We start from the raw sequence: 13,720 nt of genomic DNA on the forward strand, positions 1-13,720 counted from the left end.
TAGAGATAAATAATATTTTGAGCGGCATACTTTCATTGTCAACATAACAACCAAGAGATGGCGATATCTTCCATGCTACACACATTATAGGCGGTTCCCAAACAGAATGGTAAAGTTTATACTCCCCCTCCACCAACAAGCATCAATCCATGACTTGCTCGAAACAACGAGTGTCTCCAACTAGCAACAGTCCCAGGGGGAGTTTTGTTTGCAATTATTTTGATTTAGTTTGCATAAAGCATGGGACTGGGCATCCCGGAGATCAGCCATTTTCTCGTGAATGAGGAGCGGAGTCCACTCCTCTTGAGAATAACCCACCTAGCATGGAAGATACGGACAGCCCTAGTTGATACATGAGCTATTCGAGCATACAAAACAGAATGTTTATTTGAAGGTTTAGAGTTTGGCACATACAAATTTACTTGGAACGGCAGGTAGATACCGCTTATAGGAAGGTATAGTGGACTCATATGGAATAACTTTGGGGTTTAAGGGATTGGGTGCACAAGCAGTATTCCCGCTTAGTACCAGTGAAGGCTAGCAAAAGACTGGGAAGCGACCAACTAGAGAGCGACAACAGTCATGAACATGCATTAAAATTAATAAACATTGGATGCAAGCATGAGTAGGATATAATCCACCATGAACATAAATATCGTGAAGGCTATGTTGATTTTGTTTCAACTACATGTGTGAACATGTGCCAAGTCAAGTCACTTAAATCATTCAAAGGAGGATACCACCCCATCATACCACATCACAAGCATTTTAATAGCATGTTGGCACGCAAGGTAAACCATTATAACTCATAGCTAATCAAGCATGGCACGAGCAACTATGATCTCTAATTGTCATTGCAAACATGTTTATTCATAATAGGCTGAATCAGGAACGATGAACTCATCATATTTACAAAAACAAGAGAGGTCGAGTTCATACCAGCTTTTCTCATCTAAGTCAGTCCATCATATATCGTCATAATTGCCTTTCACTTGCACGACCGAACGATGTGAATACTAATAAGAGTGCACGTGCATTGGACTAAGCTGGAATCTGCGAGCATTCAATAAACAGGAGAAGACAAGGCAATATGGGCTTTTGGTTAAATCAACAATAATGCATATAAGAGCCACTTCAACAATTTAATCATGGTCTTCTCCTATCGACCCCCAAAGAAAAGAAAAGAAATAAAAACTATTTACACGGGAAAGCTCCCAACAAGCAAAAGAAGAACGGAAAATCTTTTTGGGTTTTCTTTTAATTACTACTACGGCAAGAAAAGTAAACTAACTAGAGCTATTACTAATTTTTTTGGTTTTTCTTAAGGTTTAACAAACACACAAGAAGAAAGCAAGAAAAAGAAAATAAACTAGCATGGATATTACAGTGAAAAAGTATGAGCACCGACATCTAGCAATGAGTGTGTGAACATAAATGTAATGTCGGTGGGAAATACGTACTCCCCCAAGCTTAGGCTTTTGGCCTAAGTTGGTTCATTGCCAAGGATGGCCTGGCGGATACCCGTAGGTGTAGCTGGGGTCGTACTGAGATGAAGAGGACTCTGACTGCCACTGGCTGGCAGTCATCTCCGGATCCCAAAAGTAATCAGACTGACGTGGAGGCTCAAATTGTGGTTCCGGCTCCGGGGCTGGTGTAGGGTTCCGGTAAGCTTGAATGGTCGCCCACGGAACGAGATACGGACCTTCAGATAAATTAAACAAGGAAGGAGCAGGCAAGGTTTTAGTCTCAGGGTGATGTTTATCAAAGAACAATTTGTATTTAAGCTCCCCTTCCTTATTCTTAACAATAAAGTCATGCGCCAACATAATCTTATAATCTAAATAAGCATTGGGCAACAATTTTTCTTCTTTCTCATAGAGCCTAATAGGTATATTATAATATGCAGCAAGGCGCGAAGCATAAATACCTCCAAAGATGGGACCCTTAGTACGGTTCAGACTTAACCGTTTAGCAATAATACCGCCCATACTAACAGTGTTATCGGAATATAAACCATGGAGCAAAATGATAATATCAGGAACACTAAGGTTTCCACAGTTTCCGCGACCAGTTAAGCAACGACTAGCAAATATAGCAAAGTAGCGTAAAACAGGAAAATGTATGCTAGTGATTCTTGCATCGGAAACCTTCCTGGTTTTCCCCACAGTAATGGTGTCAATAAACCCGTCCACATCTTTACGATGTGGTTCATCTAAGGTACCCTCGAAGGGTATTTTGCAAACCTTGCAAAATTCATCTAGTGGCATCTTCTTAACAACATCATATAAATGAAACTCTACTGAAGGAGGTGTTTCTTTAGGAAAATAGTAGAAGTTTTGCACAAAAGTATTGGTGAGTAAGAGATACTGATGACGTTGGTCGCGGAGGAAGTCGGTGAGGCCAGCATTCTCAGCCAATGAATAGAAATCATCATAAATCCCGGCTTTTCTCAAGAAATCATCGGAAGGCCATTCACAAGGCCGGACCTCCGCGGTGCGAGGCAAATTATATTTGGGCCTCTGTGCTTCTTCATTTTGCTTTTCCTTCGAGCTTCGGCTCGATGAGCCCCTCAAAAATCTCTTCATTATTTTCTGAAATATTCTGAAATTTTTAGTAACTTCAAACAAAAGTGAACCAACCTCAATAAAATTGATAGCAACTACTCCTACAAGTGCCTAGAGACTATATCATGCATTAGAACTACTTGGAACCATATAAATTTGACATGCAAGCTCAAGAACATGGTCACCTAGGCAGCACAAATTTGCAATGAATAAAGCACTAGAGCAAAAACTAATTGGACCAATGGAGGAGTCACATACCAAGGAACAATCTCCCCAAGCAGTTTTGTGAGAGGTGCTTTGAGCAAGGAGATCGAAAATCGCAGCAAAATGAGCTAGAACTTGTGCTTGAGCTGGATATTGGTGTTTGTGGGAGGAAGGAGTGTATGGGTGCAGGAATAAGTGGAGGAGGGCCATCGTGGCCCACGAGGCAGGGGGCGCGCCTTGGGGGGTAGGGCGCGCCCTCCACCCTCGTGGCCAGGTGCTTGCCCCTCCTGCTGTGTTCTCAGTGCCAGAAATTCTCAAATATTCTAGAAAAAATCATATTCCATTTTCAGGGCATTTGGAGAACTTTTATTTTCGGGGTATTTTTATATTGCACGGATAAATCAGAAAACAGACAGAAAAATACTATTTTTACTTTATTTCAACTAAATAACAGAAAGTAGAAAGAGGGTACAGAAGGTTGTGCCTTCTAGTTTCATCCATCTCATGCTCATCAAAAGGAATCCACTAACAAGGTTGATCAAGTCTTGTTAACAAACTCATTCCGAATAATCATGGAACCAGAGAAATTTCGAATAACACTATGTTACCTCAACGGGGATATGCACATCCCCAATAATAAGAATATCATATTTCTTCTTGACAGTAGGAAGAGGAAATTCAAAACCTCCAAATATAATCGATGGGATTTTTCCAATAGAGTTGATACTATGAACTTGAGGTTGTTTCCTCGGAAAGTGTACCGTATGCTCATTACCATTAACATGAAAAGTGACATTGCCTTTGTTGCAATCAATAACAGCCCCTGCAGTATTCAAAAAGGTCTTCCAAGAATAATAGACATACTATTATCCTCGGGAATATCAAGAATAACAAAGTCCGTTAAAATAGTAACGTTTGCAACCACAACAGGCACATCCTCACAAATACCGATAGGTATAGCACTTGATTTATCAGCCATTTGCAAAGATATTTCAGTAGGTGTCAACTTATTCAAGTCAAGTCTACGATATAAAGAGAGATGCATAACACTAACACCGGCTCCAAGATCACATAAAGCTGTTTTAACATAATTTCCTTTAATGGAGCATGGTATAGTAGGTACTCCTGGATCTCCAAGTTTCTTTGGTATTCCACCCTTAAAATTATAATTAGCAAGCATGGTGGAAATCTCAGCTTCCGGTATCTTTCTTTTATTAGTGACAATTTCTTTCATATACTTAGCATAAGGATTCATTTTGAGCATATCAGTTAATCGCATACGCAAAAAGATAGGTCTAATCATTTCAGCAAAGCGCTCAAAATCCTCATCATCCTTTTTCTTGGATGGTTTGGGAGGAAAAGGCATGGGTTTCTGAACCCATGGTTCTCTTTCTTTACCATGTTTCCTAGCAACAAAGTCTCTCTTATCATAACGTTGATTCTTTGATTGTGGGTTATCAAGATCAACAGCAGGTTCAATTTCTACATCATTATCATTACTAGGTTGAGCATCTTCATGAACATCATCATTAACATTTTCACTAGGTTCATGTTCATTACCAGATTGTGTTTCAGCATCAGAAATAGAAATATCATTTGGATTCTCAGGTGGTTCAGCAATAGGTTCACTAGGAGCATGCAAAGTCCTATCATTTTTATTTTTCTTCTTTTTAGAAGAACTAGGTGCATCAATATTATTTCTCTGAGAATCTTGCTCAATTCTCTTAGGGTGGCCTTCAGGATACAAAGGTTCCTGAGTCATCTTACCAGTTCTAGTAGCCACTCTAACAGCATAATCATTTTTCTTACTGTTCATTTCATTGAGCAAATCATTTTGAGCTTTAAGCACTTGTTCTACTTGAGTGGTAACCATAGAAGCATGTTTAGTAATGAGTTTAAGTTCACCTCTAACATCAGCCATGTAATTACCCAAGTGTTCAATCATATAAGCATTTTGTTTTAATTGTCTACCAAAATAAGCATTGAAATTTTCTTGCTTAACCATAAAGTTATCAAACTCATCCAAGCATTGGCTAGCAATTTTAGTAGGAGGGATTTCAGCTCTATCATATCTATAGAGAGAATTTACCTTTACTACCTGTGTCGGGTTATTAAGACCATGAGGTTCTTCAATAGGTAATGGATTAAGATCATATGTTTCTTCAACAGGCGATAGATTAAGACCATGTATTTCTTCAATAGGAGGTAAATTCTTAACATCTTCAGCTTTAATACCTTTTTTCTTTCATAGATTTCTTTGCCTCTTGCATATCTTCAGGACTGAGAAATAGAACACCTCTCTTCTTCGGAGTTGGTTTAGGAATAGGCTCAGGAACTGGCTCAGGAAGTGTCCAATTATTTTCATTTGTCAACATATTATTCAATAGGATTTCAGCTTCATCCGATGTTCTTTCCCTGAAAACAGAACCAGCACAACTATCCAGGTAATCTCTGGAAGCATCGGTTAGTCCATTATAAAAGATGTCAAGTATTTCATTTTTCTTAAGAGGATGATCAGGCAAAGCATTAAGTAGCTTGAGAAGCCTCCCCCAAGCTTGTGGGAGTCTCTCTTCTTTAATTTGCACAAAGTTGTATATTTCCGTCAAAGCAGCTTGTTTCTTATGAGCAGGGAAATATTTAGCAGAGAAGTAATAAATCATATCCTGGGGACTACGCACACAACCAGGATCAAGGGAATTAAACCATATCTTAGCATCACCCTTTAATGAGAACGGAAATATTTTAAGGATATAAAAGTAGCGAGGTCTCTCATCATTAGTGAACAGGGTGGCTATATCATTTAATTTAGTAAGATGTGCCACAACAGTTTCAGATTCATAGCAATGAAAAGGATCAGATTCAACCAAAGTAATTATATCAGGATCAACAGAGAATTCATAATCCTTATCGGTAACACAGATAGGTGAAGTTGCAAAAGCAGGGTCAGGTCTCATTCTATCATTAAGAGATTGCTGATTCCATTTACCTAATAATCTCTTGAGCTCATATCTATCTTTGCAAGCTAAAATAGCTAAAGAAGCTTCTTTATCAAAAACATAACCCTCAGGAATAACAGGCAAGTCTTCATCATCACTTTCATCAATATAATCAGTTTCAATAATTTATTTCTCTCTAGCCCTAGCAATTTGTTCATCAAGAAATTCACTAAGTGACACAGTAGTATCAAGCATAGAAGTAGTCTCATCATAAGTATCATGCATAGCAGAAGTGGCGTCATCAATAACATGCGACATATCAGAACGAATAGCAGAAGCAGGTTTAGGTGTTGCAAGCTTACTCAAAACAGAAGGTGAATCAAGTGCAGAGCTAGATGGCAGTTCCTTACCTCCCCTCGTAGTTGAGGGATAAATTGTTGTCTTAGCTTCTTTCAAGTTCTTCATAGTGACCAGCAGATATAAATCCCAAGTGACTCAAAGAATAGAGCTATGCTCCCCGGCAACGGCGCCAGAAAAGAGTCTTGATAACCCACAAGTATAGGGGATCGCAACAGTTTTCGAGGGTAGAGTATTCAACCCAAATTTATTGATTCGACACAAGGGGAGCCAAAGAATATTCTCAAGTATTAGCAGTTGAGTTGTCAATTCAACCACACCTGGATAACTTAGTATCTGCAGCAAAGTGTTTAGTAGCAAAGTAATATGATAGTAGTGGTAACGGTAACAAAAGTAACGGTAGCAAAAGTAGTATTTTTGGTGTTTTGTAGTGATTGTAACAGTAGCAACGGAAAAGTAAATAAGTGAAGAACAATATGTGAAAAGCTCGTAGGCATTGGATCTGTGATGGGGAATTATGCCGGATGCGGTTCATCATGTAACAATCATATCATAGGGTGACACAGAACTAGCTCCAATTCATCAATGTAATGTAGGCATGTATTCCGAATATAGTCATACGTGCTTATGGAAAAGAACTTGCATGACATCTTTTGTCCTACCCTCCCGTGGCAGCGGGGTCCTAGTGGAAACTAAGGGATATTAAGGCCTCCTTTCAATAGAGTACCGGAACAAAGCATTAGCACATAGTGAATACATGAACTCCTCAAACTATGGTCATCACCGGGAGTGGTCCCGATTATTGTCACTTCGGGGTTGCCGGATCATAACACATAGTAGGTGACTATAGACTTGCAAGATAGGATCAAGAACTCACATATATTCATGAAAACATAATAGGTTCATATCTGAAATCATGGCACTCGGGCCCTAGTGACAAGCATTAAGCATAGCAAAGTCATATCAACATCAATCTCAGAACATAGTGGATACTAGGGATCAAACCCTAACAAAACTAACTCGATTACATGATAGATCTCATCCAACCCATCACCGTCCAGCAAGCCTACGATGGAATTACTCACGCACGGCGGTGAGCATCATGAAATTGGTGATGGAGGATGGTTGATGATGACGACGGCGACGAATCCCCCTCTCCGGAGCCCCGAACGGACTCCAGATCAGCCCTCCCGGGAGGTTTTAGGGCTTGGCGGCGGCTGCGTATCGTAAAACGCGATGAATTCTTCTCTCTGGTTTTTTTCTCGCCGAAAGCAAATATATAGAGTTGGAGTTGAAGTCGAAGGAGCTCCAGGGGGCCCACGAGGTAGGGGGTGCGCCCTAGGCGGGAGGGCGCGCCCTCCACCCTCGTGGCCAGGGTGTGGGCCCCCTGGTCTTCATCTTTTGCAAGGATTTTTTATTATTTCCAAATAGACGTTCCGTGGAGTTTCAGGTCGTTCCGAGAACTTTTGTTTCTGCACATAAATAACACCATGAAAAGTCTGCTGAAAACAGCGTCAGTCCGGGTTAGTTCCATTCAAATCATGCAAGTTAGAGTCCAAAACAAGGGCAAAAGTGTTTGAAAAAGTAGATACGACGGAGACGTATCAACAAGCAACCATCGTCACTTGCCTTGAAGTAATTTTCCCATGGAAGATGCTTTTCTCGAGCATCCTTTTTTGAAATCTTGATATTGAGATAGTCCGCATTATACTTGACCACTAACCGGACGCTCTCCTCATAGTGCATGTGTTTTTTTTTGCCGGAATTCATGGTGCATGTCGTGGATTAGCTTCTTGGCAATATTCTCAATCACCACATTCGCGTGCTCCTGCTTACCATCTGCGCAGGTAAAGAAATCCTACAGACATGCATACATGGGAGAATGGTGGAATCATGACTATGCCAAATTTAAAACTTTTGGTATTGACATTGCGGTGTTTCAAATGACTTGCCCAGAAATCGTTGACCACCTGCAAGGCTTTGGTATTATAAACCTTCTCACGTGAGAAATAGTTACCAAGATATATTGTAAAGTGTAGATTCACTCATTTTGCTACGTATGTAGTTTATATTGGAATCTGTAAAAAGATTTAGGACACGTCTAGCGGGCGGCTGGGTGCCTGCTAGCGCTCCTGGACGGCCTGCTTTTTTCCAAATAGTGCACGTAGCGTGTTGTTACTTAATCATTCCTGTGACTAAAAAGGACACTGCTAATTAATCACCCACTATGTGGTCTCTTCTCACGTGATGGATGCCTGCATGTCGCTGCATTAATGTTCCTCATGTCCGTTCCTTGTGCATTAATTTTTGGTTTTCAAAATTATAAAAGGCATATCTTCTAAACCGCGTGTTGAAATTTAGATCCGTTTTCACCATTGAAACCCTCGCGACGTGCTCTTCAAAAGTAGATCCCGCATGGGATGTTTCGACGAACTGGTATTCCTGCCAACTAAACATTAACGTGTGTGCAACTAGATTACATTGCCGCGCCAACTGAGCATATGTGTGCGCTAACAGTCCTGCCAACTAAACATCAATGTGTGTGCAATTAGACTACGTTGCCGCGCCAACTGAGCATATGTGTGTAACTAGTCCTGTCAACTAAACATCAATGTGTGTGCAACTAGACTACATTGTCCCGCTAACTGAGCATATGTGTGTGTAACTAGTTCTGCCAACTAAATATCAATGTTTATGCAACTGGACTACATTGCCGCGTCAATTGCGCATATGTGTGTGCAACTAGTGTCCTGCCAACTAAACATCATGTGTGTGCTAGTTTTCCTGCCAATTAAACATCAATGTGTGTGCAACTAGACTACATTACAAGACAACTAAACATCAATATGTGTGCAACTAGTCTTTCTTCCAACTAATAAACTACTCCTAGTAATTAAGTACAATATTACGCCCACATTACTATCATTAGAAGAAGATTCGAGAACAGTCGATGTTCTTTCCGATCCAAATGCAGAAACGCACCTCCTTGGACGAACGAGAGGAAGGAGGATGTGTGGATCTCAAATCCAGCGGCGATGGGGAAGATAGGGAGGGGTGGCGGCGGAGGCGCACTGGCGTCGATGCAGATGGAGAGGAGGCCCAGCGTGGCGGCGGTCGGCCAGGGCAAGCTTGACCCGAGCGGGGATCATCCATGGCCGCGACCTGTGTGGAATAGAGAGAGAGAGAGAGAGAGAGAGAGAGAGAGAGAGAGAGAGAGTTGGGAAGGAGAGAGAAGGGAGGCAGTAGGGGACCGGCGTGACACGGCTCCTGGTCGCCGGCGAGACGGCTGGTCAGTGGAGGAGCGCCGGGCGGCCGCTCGTGAAGCTCCTGGGCGGCACGTTTCGCCAGATGCGTGCAAGGGGATTAATTGGGGTTTTTTTTTTAAGAGAGGCAGCTACTGAAGACAGACAGCGAGTCAGCGATGATTGTTTCTGTCGGCTAGCGCGGCCGCTCATTTCCTCCGTATCATGGGCGCGCACTTTTTAGGTTTTAGGAAAGATTTATATTTAGGACGGAGGGAATGTATGAGATAACTGATGAAGTAGTACTATTAGACCGTTCCTTCCTTCTAATCATATTATATGTTTTTTTTCATATAATGGGTTAGCGCTTCAACCACAGCAGGTGTTCAGCACGTAGCCGGTCAGTTAGCGGTAGGTTGGGGATGCACGCTCGTGTCACGAACTCACGGCGGCCTCGCAGTCTACTCGTGCCGGCATCCCATCTGTGATGGAACATGGAAGATCTCCGGAAGCTTCCTAACCCCAAACAGAAATGGCCAAAACATCTTGATCGTGCTCCAACTTTAGCCGGGGCGTCACGTAAAGGAGCAAAGAGTTTGATTCCAGTTTCATGCATGCATATGCACCCTCGTTGACCGCCCAGCACCGCAACCTAGTCCTGACCGCAATCACTCAGAGAAACCATACAAAGTAAGAAGGCTATTTTTTCTGATTGAAAGCTAAAGCAATGTTAAGCAGTTTACAGACTTATAGGCCATTTCTCGTCTTAAATACTGCAAGGATTTACTTTTTTTCATGTAATGAATCATGGTGGACCAATGTGAATGTTGATTCTATATGCAGCAAAAGTTGTTGTCAGAGTGAACCAACCTGTGGTTGGATGGTTAGAGGGACTGTGGTATCCCAGCCCATCAGAGTTCAAATCCTGGTGCTCGCATTTATTTTTGGATTTATTTCAGGATTTCCGGCGATGCGCATTCAGTCGGAGGAGACGGTCCCGTCGACGACGAGGTGTCTACGGTGACTTCGTAAATTTTAAGATGATATGCCGGTTCAGTCTTTCGGAGGTGCTCATATCAACGTGTTTGGCAACGATGGGGACAGGGAATGGGGATTTAGAGATGGGAGTTTGCAGAGGGATTATCATGGAAAATTGATATCAAATCTCATTCCTTTGTTTGGCATGTGTAGGCATTAGACCAGGGAATTTAAGAGAGAGTTAACTGTCCCTATTTAATTGGTAGGATTAGGTAGGAGAATAACAAACATCCAACGGTGGCCTTCCGGCGCACGTATCCAACGAATAACAAACATGTGTAGGCATACCAGGGAATTTAAGAGATAGTTAACTGTCCCTATTTAATTGGTAGGATTAGGTAGGAGAATAACAAACATCCAACGGTGGCCCTTCCCTGGCGCACGTATCCAACGAACTGATCGATGTTTTCTTCCGTCAACTCCCAATCCCCACATCAATTACCAGGGGTCCCCCTGGGAAGAGATTTGAGGGAGTTGGACTCTTAATTCCTCTTTCCCGTCCCTTCTTAATTCCCATGTTCCTGAGCCAATCAAGGAATTTTAAATCTCACATACCTTAAACTCCCATTCCCAATCTCCAACTCCCCCAACCAAACACACTGATAGGGTTCGTAAATTTCAAGATGATATGCCGGCTTAGCCTTTCGGAGGTGCTCATGTGTGCGTGTGTGCGTTCATAGGGATGAGTGTATGCACGTATATATGAGCGCTTGCGTAAAAAAAATGTTGTCACTCGTAGGTGTTGGATCTCTCGATGTTATATTATGAATAGATAAAACCATCCTTTATAAAAAAACGGCATGACAAAATGCGTAGCGCAACGGAACGGGCATACATTTATCAGCGTGTGTTCTGCGGCAACACACCCCGCCGGCTAGCGGTAGGTGAGACACTTGTGTCACGATTCACGACTGATCGCTGGCCTCACCGCTCACCGTGGCAATGGTGTGCGACGGAGGTGACGGGAAGCTTCCTTCCTACCCGGAACAAAAGTGTAGCCATCGTGCTCCAACTTTTAGCTGGTGCGTTGCCATCTCTAGTAAACTAATAAATGACATGCCATGCTCTGCTCTCCCCCTTCTTCTCCACCATGGCGCCTCATTCACTGCGCTGCAACCACTCAGCTTACCTCTATGGCATGGCCGGCCATGTGACGGCCTCTCTCCTTTTCATCACCATCTCGGATGCCCAGGACTAGGATCATGGTGGTGGTAAGAACTGAAGCGAAATCATGGCGACTCAACGCGTTAGCAACAGCAGGTGCCCGGCACGTTGGCCTGGCCTATCCCATTCGTCTTCTTCCGCAACACAAGTCCACGCACCCGCTGGCGGCTGGCACGGCCGAACGCTCCCAGGCCGCTCGTGTCACCAACCCAACGCCGGTGTCCATTTTCGGACGTGGCAACGGTAGAGTGGACCATTCGCAGCCACGGTGCCATATGGTCCTTGATCTCAGATAGTGTCTTTCTTGCCCCTAGACCGCATTATGCTGATTGCTACGGTTCTACACACGGACCCCCTCTCGTGCCGTGTTCGAGTGTCAAGTACTTTCTCCGTTTCTAAATATTTGTCTTTCTAGACATTTCAAATAGACTACCACATACGATTGTATGTAAACATATTTTAGAGTGTAGATTCACTTATGTTGCTCCGTATGTAGTCACTTGTTGAAATATCTAGAAAGACAAATATTTAAAAACGGAGGGAGTATATGACATTGTGGGTCCACCATGCAAAGCTTGAGTTCCTCGTATTTCTCCATGACGGGTGAAACTCGGTGATGATCTTCGTATAATATCAAGAGGAATACAATGGTGTTCTTGGCTGTCAAGAATAACAAAAATGCTACACTTACGTAAAAATCTACATACTATTACGTAACTTGACTAACTACTAATCCTTCCGCCCCCTGATTTCAACTGGGTGGGGCCCTTCCCTAATTTCCAACAACTAAAAAAAACCACCTAAGCTATTACGTTAGTTTACGTATGATAGCTACGTAGGTGTAGCATTGCTCCAAGAATAAACCCTATATCGACTAGTGTTATTTTGATGTTATGTGGCACAAACATTGCTTGTTCTTCGCCGTGGCCTCCAAGCTTCTTATTATATATGCGCACGGCCTTGATCTCAAAGTTGTAATCCTATTGAATTAGAGAATGATATTTCAATTCATTTTGTAGCCAAAACTTACGATTATGTCAGTATCGGCTTATGAGTCCCTTTCAATGCTCATCGTCATGTTTCTTGAAAGAGTTCATCGTTGAATACATGTATATTGGTGTGACACCGGTCAACCCACTTCCAACGTCCATCGTCTCTTTTACCCTCTACCTCAACGAACAGGACGCAACTACAAAGGTTCGGGGAGGAAGGGTTGAATCACAGATAAGAGTATCCCAACCGTCGAGGCCTTGTCTGGCAGCCCTAGTTGTAAGATCGATTGCATTACATATAATCCAGGGGGAGAAGAGGATTGTGAGATTTGGCAGTCACACAAAGTGCCTCTTCAATGCAATAGTGGACCAACAATGTCAGATACGAGACACATCAACACATGATGGGGGGTTTCTCTTATTTAGGACCATATTGAATTGTATAACATGGTTCAGGGACCTAGAGGGGTCATTTTCCGAGTTTGAGGACTAGACTGCACCGTTCGCACAAATTTCATGGTTGTGGTTGCATTTCACTCTTACATGCATAGCTTAATCAAACAATGTCATTTCTAATAGAGCCATACATAGTAGACACCTATAAAGTCATGCATGTATTGTGGTTTTTTTTGTTTTATATCCACATTTTGAGTTTCGGCATTGATTAGCCAAAATTCCAAATAATATTTTTCACCAAAACAAGAACTAAAATACAAAACAACTATCCTAAAGTTTGAAAAGGAGTTTGATATCATTGTTACACATTTTTCATTCATAGTAGTGCAATTACTTCAGCAACCTCTTAAAAAATATTAGAAAATCAATTACTTCAATGGCTATTGTTTAAAAAAAATCATAAAAATTCACATAAATTGTAATCATTTTGCTACCAGCTGCCTAAATATTTCGGAGACTCTTCATATAAATTTCAATTATTCCAGTCATACTATAATCAATACCAGGAACATTTCGTACATGCCAAAGACTCCATTGTTTTTCATGTACAAAATCTTTTTTATAAACGGTGTTTTTCATAAACTCAAAACATAGCATCGAGGGATACAATCAGAATGAATACACACCCAGGCTCTGCATAACTGTGACACACAACCAACACAACACACTCACACACACATAAACACAAAACGATAACACTGACAAAAGGCAAAGTCATACAAGACCAAAGCTATGTCGGCGGAGGAAGAAGAAAAACAACGAAGCAA

General features: G+C 41.9%; 1 long non-coding RNA gene across 1 annotated transcript; it reads right to left on the reverse strand.

Annotated features, from left to right (window-relative positions):
• Positions 1–6,921: 6,921 nt before the first annotated feature.
• On the reverse strand, positions 6,922–9,466 carry LOC123497895 (uncharacterized). Its single transcript, XR_006672525.2, has 2 exons — positions 9,044–9,466; positions 6,922–7,900 (listed from the first exon to the last, which is right to left on the reverse strand). It is a non-coding gene; the product is annotated as an uncharacterized lncRNA (long non-coding RNA).
• Positions 9,467–13,720: the final 4,254 nt, after the last annotated feature.

The sequence above is a fragment of the Aegilops tauschii genome, chromosome 3 (assembly GCF_002575655.3).
Source record: "Aegilops tauschii subsp. strangulata cultivar AL8/78 chromosome 3, Aet v6.0, whole genome shotgun sequence".
In the NCBI taxonomy this organism is placed as follows: domain Eukaryota; kingdom Viridiplantae; phylum Streptophyta; class Magnoliopsida; order Poales; family Poaceae; genus Aegilops; species Aegilops tauschii.